Source organism: Lucilia sericata, unplaced genomic scaffold, assembly GCF_015586225.1.
Source record: "Lucilia sericata isolate MDLA Ls3-8-SP2 unplaced genomic scaffold, ASM1558622v1 Contig000550F_arrow, whole genome shotgun sequence".
Classification (NCBI taxonomy): domain Eukaryota; kingdom Metazoa; phylum Arthropoda; class Insecta; order Diptera; family Calliphoridae; genus Lucilia; species Lucilia sericata.
The window spans coordinates 185199-196177 of record NW_023994560.1 but is presented as its reverse complement, the minus strand read 5'-3'; positions in this window follow the sequence as shown (position 1 = coordinate 196177).

Sequence of the window (10979 nt, the reverse complement as noted above, 5' to 3'; positions counted from 1 at the left end):
GGTACATAAATAATGCAGGAAAATTACAAAACAACGCAATATTCCATTCTTGATTCGTTTTTTCAGAAACCATAGCAGCTAGTTCAACAATTTTCATCAGACTTTTTTACCACCCAGGGATTTTTGCGATTGAAAATTATTAAAATCGGTTCAAAATGTAATTTTTAATCATTACAAACTAAGCAAAATCTACTGGGCTAAGAAAAAATCACAATTAAATGAGAAAGGTATGCCAAGTTTGTTTAAAATTGCGCAAACTTGGTATCACTGCCTCGTTATTGTGAATATAATTATGATTTTTTTGACTAATTGAGAGTGACAACAAATATTTACAACAACCACAGGCAACATTTTTATACTTCCACAAAGCTGTCAAAAATTGCCTGTTGTTTTGTGCATATTGATTCTCTTAATAAATAGAACTGTCAAACTGTAGTCAGTTGTTTTTTTTCGTCTCCCAAAATCGATGTAAGAAAAACTACACTTGGGATTTGTAAAAAGTGCAAAAGAAATAAATATTTTATTTAACCAATTATTAAAACAAAAACAACAACTAATTAAACCACAGAAATATCAGCTAAATATAAGAAAAAGAAGAAATTCGCTGAAAGTGCAATACAACTTGTGGTAAAATTTAAGCAAAAGTTTTTTTCTTCTTTTTTTTTAAATATAAAAGTGATGTGAAAGTTTATATTCAAAAGTATGGGTGCGTGCGTGTGTGTCACATATTTCTTTGCAAAAAATAAGTAAATAAAATACCGCAGACGTAAAAAGGGGAACTAAAGAAACACATTAAAATTATATGTATGAAAAATTTATTTAAATAACAAATAAAAATGTGTTTAAGCTTATCAATAAATTACTATAATTGTTTATGTTTTTTTAAGAAAGTACAAAAAGTGTAAAGAAATAATGTTTATTCTATAAACAACAAGAACAAACAAACTAGATTTTTTTTTCGCTGTTGCCCTGACAACAACAACAAGTTTTAAAGTGTCGGCTGCGATTTCTTTTTCTTATTTGAAAACCTAGAATTTTGTTTGAAGTTTGAATTTGTTTTGCTGCTGTTTGCTGTGATTTTCTCCTGTCATCCATCCACTTAGTCAGTTGTTCATTATAGTTTTTAAAACTCAACTGGAGGCCGGAGAGTATTTTGCCGTTAACAACTTCCTGGTTTAACAGGCAGTACGGGTCATGCTAATTACTGTATTCCGCCTACACTATTATAATCATCGGAAGGTAAGTTTAAGCGTTATGGAACGAAAAGTGTTATGATTTATGATATTAAAATCTTAACAGCAGTCTGGAGATTAGGAAACATGTTCTAAAATTTCTGATTTAAATTTATGGTGAAGTAATTTGAACAGCAAATGTTGTTTATAACGCAGAATAGTCTAGTATATAGACCAGACTATAGACTATAGTTTTAGACTATAGTCTCGTCTATAGTCTATAGGCTAGGCTGTAGAGTAGACTATAAGTAGACTATAGACTAAACCATAGACTAGACTATAGACTAGACTATAGACTAGACTATAGACTAGACTAGACTAGACTAGACTAGACTCGACTAGACTAGACTAGACTATAGACTAGACTATAGACTATGACTATAGACTAGACAACTAGACTATAGACTAGACTATAGACTAGACTATAGACTAGACTATAGACTAGACTATAGACTAGACTATAGACTAGACTATAGACTAGACTATAGACTAGACTATAGACTAGACTATAGACTAGACTATAGACTAGACTATAGACTAGACTATAGACTAGACTATAGACTAGACTATAGACTAGACTATAGACTAGACTATAGACTAGACTATAGACTAGACTATAGACTAGACTATAGACTAGACTATAGACTAGACTATAGACTAGACTATAGACTAGACTATAGACTAGACTATAGACTAGACTATAGACTAGACTATAGACTAGACTATAGACTAGACTATGACTAGATATAGACTAGACTATAGACTAGACTATAGACTAGACTATAGACTAGACTAGACTAGACTATAGACTAGACTATAGACTAGACTATAGACTAGACTATGACTAGACTATAGACTAGACTATAGACTAGACTATAGACTAGACTATAGACTAGAGTATAGACTAGAGTATAGACTAGACTCTAGACTAGAGTATAGACTAGACTCTAGACTAGACTATAGACTAGACTATAGACTAGACTATAGACTAGACTATAGACCAGAATACCATTGTCGCTTCAAAAGACAAACGTATCAAAGGCCATTTTGCCAGATCCTTGTGAACGAATTAAAACATTATAGGGAATTTTCGATTCCTAAACAAATAACTTCGGAAATCAATATTTCAATATTGTTTAACAGTTTTTTTTAATATTACGTATGAGCGAGATAAAGTCAAACTTAAATTAGAAAAAAATCTTAAATGACGAGTTATGAACAAATATTTGTGTTTCAGCAAATATTTATGTTTATTTTTGTTATTTATTAAATAAATTGCAGAATAATTTTTATTTACTTCAATGATATTTTTGTTTATTTTGATTCTTAATTTTTAAAATAAGTATAAAACTACATATTTTTAAATGGAACTGCCTTTAAAAAAAGTTTTATACTTATTTTATACAAATGTATTGTATTTTTAAACCACATTCATTTCCGCCAAGATCTTATCAGAACAGTGACCTTGAATTCATAATAATGGTATATGTTATGAAATAATATTATTAAACTTAATAAAATAAAAATCCATTTTGTTTTAATTTTAATAGAAAGTACTTTTCTATTAAATTTCTTTAAAAAAAATGTACAACTTTGTTCCATTTGTATATTTTTGACATGATTTGATTGTTATACAAGTTGTTCTAATGCCCTTTTATTGTTGTTGACCTATTTATTGTGAACATAGAAATTAATATAAAAATATATTTTCAAAATCATACTTATACATGCAGTATATTTAGTTTAAGCATTATGTTTATATTGTATCTTAGAAAATTTTCTCTTTATCCTATTGACATAAAAAAAATGTTCGAATAATTCAGACATATTTCTTTTTCTTTTTTTACACTCACTTGAAATGATTTGTTCTATTGTTCAGTTTTTCTTTATTTTTGGGAGGTTTTCCAAATTTTTTCTACATTTTTTTTTATTTTTGCCTTTTCAAACATTTTGTTTGTGTGTGTGTGTGTCTTTTTGTTGTTGGGTTGTTTTGGAAAGAATTTTCTTTGTAAATCGTTGGTTCTTAAGATGATTAGCACACTCGTACTTGAAAACACTTACGCTTTTTATTCGTTCTTAAAATGTTTTTGATTTGTTTAGCATGAAAGTTTTCAAGCATCTTATATTCAGACTTAATTGTTCTACTAGTTTAAAGGAAATTAGTTTAAAATTTGAAAATCTCACCCCTATTCATAAACGCTTGATAAACTATTAATAGTTTCTTACGATTTTTGTAATGAAAAAAGTGCTAAATTAACCATAATTAAGCAATTATAAATAGACTTATTTTTCTTGATTTCCTGTCATATTTAAAATAGTTCAAATTTACTTTTGTTTTAAAACATGTTTATTTACTTTCCTTATCGGAAGTGTGCTGTAAAAATGTCTCACTAAATAAAATGCCTTGTTTGTCATGTTTTCTATTAGTATTTTTTAAGTTCTACAAAACTGAAATATTATCGTTTCTTTTAAATGTTTTTTAGTAGAAAATATATGTTTTTATCAGCTTTTACATATATTTTAATTAGTTATATATTTTAATTTTGTGTACTACTATTAACCAGCGCCTGTGTTCTGTAACTTTCGAATCGACAAATGATTTCAAAAAATTTATAATCGCCTTGTTTAACCACACGTGATTCAAATATATTTTGGTTAATTGTAATGTGTTCAGTTTAAAAAATATTATATTTCAATTTTTTTTCACGACTTGAAAAATATAGAACACAGGCACAGAATTGGACTAAACTATAGAATAGACTAGACTATAGAATATATTCCAGAATAGACTATAGAATTGACTATAGAATAGAATATAGAATAATCTATATAAAGACTCTAGAATACACATAGAATAGACTATAGATTGGACGATAGGCTAGACTTAGACTAGACTATAGACCAGACTATAGACCAGACTATAGACCAAACTATAGATTAGACTAAACTATAGTCCTGACTATAGACTAGACTATAGACTAGGCTATAGACTAGACTATGGACTGGACTATAGACTAGATTATAGAATAGGCTATAGTCTATAGACTAGACTATAGACTAGACTATAGACTAGACTATAGACTAGACTGTAGACTAGACTATAGACTAGACTATAGACTAGACTATAGACTAGGCCATAGACTAGACTATAGACTAGGCTATAGACTAGACTATAGACTAGACTATAGACTAGACTATAGACTAGACTATAGACTAGATTATAGACTAGACTATAGACTAGACTATAGAGTAGACTATAGACTAGACTATAGACTAGACTATAGACTAGACTATAGACTAGACTATAGACTAGACTATAGACTAGACTATAGACTAGACTATAGAGTAGACTATAGACTAGACTATAGACTAGACTATAGACTAGACTATAGACTAGACTATAGACTAGACTATAGACTAGACTATAGACTAGACTATAGACTAGACTATAGACTAGACTATAGACTAGACTATAGACTAGACTATAGACTAGACTATAGACTAGACTATAGACTAGACTATAGACTAGACTATAGACTAGACTATAGACTAGACTATAGACTAGACTATAGACTAGACTATAGACTAGACTATAGACTAGACTATAGACTAGACTATAGACTAGACTATAGACTAGACTATAGACTAGACTATAGACTAGACTATAGACTAGACTATAGACTAGACTATAGACTAGACTATAGACTAGACTATAGACTAGACTATAGACTAGACTATAGACTAGACTATAGACTAGACTATAGACTAGACTATAGACTAGACTATAGACTAGACTATAGACTAGACTATAGACTAGACTATAGACTAGACTATAGACTAGACTATAGACTAGACTATAGACTAGACTATAGACTAGACTATAGACTAGACTATAGACTAGACTATAGACTAGACTATAGACTAGACTATAGACTAGACTATAGACTAGACTATAGACTAGACTATAGACTAGACTATAGACTAGACTATAGACTAGACTATAGACTAGACTATAGACTAGACTATAGACTAGACTATAGACTAGACTATAGACTAGACTATAGACTAGACTATAGACTAGACTATAGACTAGACTATAGACTAGACTATAGACTAGACTATAGACTAGACTATAGACTAGACTATAGACTAGACTATAGACTAGACTATAGACTAGACTATAGACTAGACTATAGACTAGACTATAGACTAGACTATAGACTAGACTATAGACTAGACTATAGACTAGACTATAGACTAGACTATAGACTAGACTATAGACTAGACTATAGACTAGACTATAGACTAGACTATAGACTAGACTATAGACTAGACTATAGACTAGACTATAGACTAGACTATAGACGACTATAGACTAGACTATAGACTAGACTATAGACTAGACTATGACTAGACTATAGACTATACTAGAGACTAGACTATAGACTAGACTATAGACTAGACTATAGACTAGACTATAGACTAGACTATAGACTAGACTATACGAACTAGAGACTAGACTATAGACTAGACTATAGACTAGACTATAGACTAGACTATAGACTAGACTATAGACTAGACTATAGACTAGACTATAGACTAGACTATAGACTAACTCATAGACTAACTATAGACTAGACTATAGACTAGACTATAGACTAGACTATAGACCTAGAACTATAGACTAGACTATAGACGAGACTATAGACTAGACTATAGACTAGACTATAGACTAGACTATAGACTAGACTATAGACTAGACTATAGACTAGACTATAGACTAGACTATAGACTAGACTATAGACTAACTATAGACTAGAACTATAGACTAGACTATAAGACTAGACTATACTAGACTATAGACTAGACTATAGACTAGACTATAGACTAGACTAGTAAGCGATAGACTAGACTATAGACTAGACTATAGACTAGACTATAGACTAGACTATAGACTAGACTATAGACTAGACTATAGACTAGACTATAGACTAGACTATAGACAGAACTATGACTAGACGATAGACTAGACTATTAGACTAGACTATAGACTAGACTATAGACTAGACTATAGACTAGAATATAGACTAGACTATAGACTAGAATATAGACTAGACTATAGACTAGACTATAGACTAGACTATAGACTAGACTATAGACTAGACTATAGACTAGACTATAGACTAGACTATAGACTAGACTATAGACTAGACTATAGACTAGACTATAGACTAGACTATAGACTAGACTATAGACTAGACTATAGACTAGACATAGACTAGACTATAGACTAGACTATAGACTAGACTATAGACTAGACTATAGACTAGACTATACAATAGACTATAGACTAGACTATACAATAGACTATAGATTGGACGATAGGCTAGACGATAGGCTAGACTATAGACTAGGCTATAGACCAGACTATAGACCAAACTATAGATTAGACTATAGACTAGACTATAGACTAGACTATAGACTAGTCTATCGACTACACTATAGGCTAGACTATAGACTAGACTATAGACTAGACTATAGACTAGATAGACTAGACTATAGACTAGACTATAGACTAGACTATAGACTACACTATAGACTAGACTATAGACTACACTATAGACTAGACTATAGACTACACTATAGACTACACTATAGACTAGACTATAGACTACACTATAGACTAGACTATAGACTAGACTATAAACTACACTATAGACTAGACTATAGACTACACTATAGACTAGACTATAGACTAGACTATAGACTAGACTTTAGACTAGACTATAGACTAGACTATAGACTAGACTATAGACTAGACTATAGACTAGACTATAGACTAGACTATAGACTATAGACTAGACTATAGACTAGACTATAGACTAGACTATAGACTAGACTATAGACTAGACTATAGACTAGACTATAGACTAGACTATAGACTAGACTATAGACTAGACTATAGACTAGACTATAGACTAGACTATAGACTAGACTATAGACTAGACTATAGACTAGACTGTAGACTAGACTGTAGACTAGACTATAGATTAGACTATACACTAGACTATACACTAGACTATACACTAGACTATACACTAGTCTAGTGGCTAGACAATGGACTGAAGTAGAAGACTAGTCTCCTAGATTATAAACTAATTAGGATTTGTGAAATTTAATCAAATACTTTGTTTTTTTTTTGCTACAACGTAACAAATTTGTTACGTTTTAAAACGTAAATATTTATATATACTTCCGAATTTCTTTCTTCAAATATTATTTATTTGCATATTTTTTATGATTTATTTTTTTTATAAAAGGTTTGTTTGCCTGACAAAAACATAACAATACTAATAGATAAATATACAAATATTTAATATTCATTGTTAACAAAATATATCTATATTAGTTGATAAATAGCAGCAAAGCGTTACGTTTAACACTTTGTAAAAGTGTAAAAAAGAAATAGAAGTTGAGGGGAAATATTAAAAATGTTTAATAAATGTTATCTATAATATTTGTCTATAAAATAATTGCATATAATACTAAAAATAATTAATAATGTTATTTAAATTGAACTCAGATCAAACATAAAACCGATAACTTTGGATTTCATGAGATCAATATATTTTTTAACGTTTTCTAAATCATTCATAATAAATAATTTTTTATTATTTCCATAATTTTTTAGTTTTTAATATAAATTTAATGAAAGAAAAGAAACTTGTATTTGGAACACATTTGTAATCATATTTGTTTAATAAAATTGTACAGCGTCACACCCACGTGCCCCAAACACAAACTACTTAGGAAAACGTCAAACACTAACTGTACGATTATCGATTTCATTCTTAATTATTCGAATATAGAAATAAATATGTGTGTTTTGTAATAAAAACTGTTATGTCGGTGGTGGCGTTGATAATTCTGCTTACTAAACCGTCTCATATTATTGTTTTTAGTTTTGTTTTTGCAATTTGTTTATTGTACAAGTAAAACAGTGTTTATGACAGGAAGTTTGTATGGAAAAAGTACTTCATAAACTATTGCCCAATGTCGAGAATATGTATCATCAGAGATGATCATCTAAACTGATAACCTTAACATGAATCCTCGCTAATTAGGGTGATCTTGTAATTACAATAGTCCCCAATAGAACCAATATAGTCCAAAGATATATCAGTCTGAGCTTTCGTAGAGCTAGGACTGATACATCTTGGTACAACGTTCCATATGATCTGACAGTGCTCAGTAAATATACTTATAGGAATCCTTAACTAGTCTCCAGCAAGGGCCAATAGACTTAAGGTTCTTTTCCGTGAAAGACATAACCAAAACATTTTGGATATATCGAAACATTTCTAGTTCTGTCGTACTTGAACAATTTTACATTGTAACATTTTTTCTTTAAAATTTTACACATTCATTTCCCTTTAAAACACTGTTTAACCCTGATTGTACCCTGTATTATATGTTCATTCATTGATGTGGTTGCAAATAGTATCGTACCAACTACTTGCTACTCAATTCAAATGTATGACAGTTTTTATTTCTTCTTTTGTTTGCTGCTGTACAGTTCAATTTGCTATTGCTGAGCTTTTTTTTTTTGTTATTATTGCGTTAACACCATTTTGTTGTCTCTGTAATTTACACTCTATAATCATTTATTATTTGCTCTCCCTCGATTTTTGTATATTTATTTATAAATATGAAAAAAAATATTCAAACATTATAATCGACCAGCTGTTTGCCACTACGTCATACACGCGCATATTAAGTCAGACAAACTAAGTAGTAACATGAAAAGTGTTGTCAATCGGATCTAATTGAAGACAACATAATATGCAGCTGTTCTAAATAAGTTCTGTCTCAGCTGTAGTTCAATTCTAGTTCAGTTCTAGTTCTAGTTCGGTTCTAGTTCGGATCTAGTTCATTCTAGTTCAATTCTAGTTCAGTTCTAGTTCAGTTCTAGTTCAGTTCTAGTTCAGTTCTAGTTCAGTTCTAGTTCAGTTCTAGTTCAGTTCTAGTTCAGTTCTAGTTCAGTTCAGTTCTAGTTCTAGTTCTAGTTCTAGTTCTAGTTCTAGTTCAGTTCTAGTTCAGTTCTAGTTCAGTTCTAGTTCTAGTTCTAGTTCAGTTCTAGTTCAGTTCTAGTTCAGTTCTAGTTCAGTTCTAGTTCAGTTCTAGTTCAGTTCTAGTTCAGTTCTAGTTCTAGTTCAGTTCTAGTTCAGTTCTAGTTCAGTTCTAGTTCAGTTCTAGTTCAGTTCTAGTTCAGTTCTAGTTCAGTTCTAGTTCAGTTCTAGTTCAGTTCTAGTTCAGTTCTAGTTCAGTTCTAGTTCAGTTCTAGTTCAGTTCTAGTTCAGTTCTAGTTCAGTTCTAGTTCAGTTCTAGTTCAGTTCTAGTTCAGTTCTAGTTCAGTTCTAGTTCAGTTCTAGTTCAGTTCTAGTTCAGTTCTAGTTCAGTTCTAGTTCAGTTCTAGTTCAGTTCTAGTTCAGTTCTAGTTCTAGTTCAGTTCAGTTCAGTTCAGTTTTTCAGTTCTAGTTCTAGTTCTAGTTCTAGTTCAGTTCTAGTTTCAGTTAGTTCTAGTTCTAGTTCTAGTTCTAGTTCTAGTTCTAGTTCTAGTTCTAGTTCTAGTTCAGTTCTAGTTCAGTTCTAGTTCAGTTCTAGTTCAGTTCTAGTTCAGTTCTAGTTCAGTTCTAGTTCAGTTCTAGTTCAGTTCTAGTTCAGTTCTAGTTCAGTTCTAGTTCAGTTCTAGTTCAGTTCTAGTTCAGTTCTAGTTCAGTTCTAGTTCAGTTCTAGTTCAGTTCTAGTTCAGTTCTAGTTCAGTTCTAGTTCAGTTCAGTTCTAGTTCAGTTCTAGTTCAGTTCTAGTTCAGTTCTAGTTCAGTTCTAGTTCAGTTCTAGTTCAGTTCTAGTTCAGTTCTAGTTCAGTTCTAGTTCAGTCAGTCTAGTTCAGTTCTAGTTCAGTTCTAGTTCTAGTTCAGTTCTAGTTCTAGTTCTAGTTCTAGTTTCAGTTCTAGTTCTAGTTCAGTTCTAGTTCTAGTTCAGTTCTAGTTCAGTTCTAGTTCAGTTCTAGTTCAGTTCTAGTTCAGTTCTAGTTCAGTTCTAGTTCAGTTCTAGTTCAGTTCTAGTTCAGTTCTAGTTCAGTTCTAGTTCAGTTCTAGTTCAGTTCTAGTTCAGTTCTAGTCAGTTCTAGTTCAGTTCTAGTTCAGTTCTAGTTCAGTTCTAGTTCAGTTCTAGTTCAGTTCTAGTTCAGTTCTAGTTCAGTTTTAGTTCAGTTTTAGTTCAGTTCTAGTTCAGTTCTAGTTCAGTTCTAGTTCAGTTCTAGTTCAGTTCTAGTTCAGTTCTAGTTCAGTTCTAGTTCAGTTCTAGTTCAGTTCTAGTTCAGTTCAAGTTCTAGTTAAGGTTCCCAAAAGTATGTAATTGTTTTCTATGTTCACCCTACATAATTTGCAGTTGTAAAGACATAATTTAGTGTTGTTGCACTACTTATATCGGAATCAACTGTTTGTTACTCTTTTAATAACAGTAAGCAAGTTATAGTCCGATTTTCATTGGCTATAGTTAATGACGTTTATTCTATGATATGATGTTTTTAAGTCGACTTATATCTTTTTACATCTGAGGCTATATTATTTTATTTGTGTAATTAATTGATGTTGCTTTTACATACAACAAAATACTCAATGTATTTTTTCCTGTAATTTGTATTTTTACAATTAGCGCCACCACTTTTATTTTTAACCTAAAC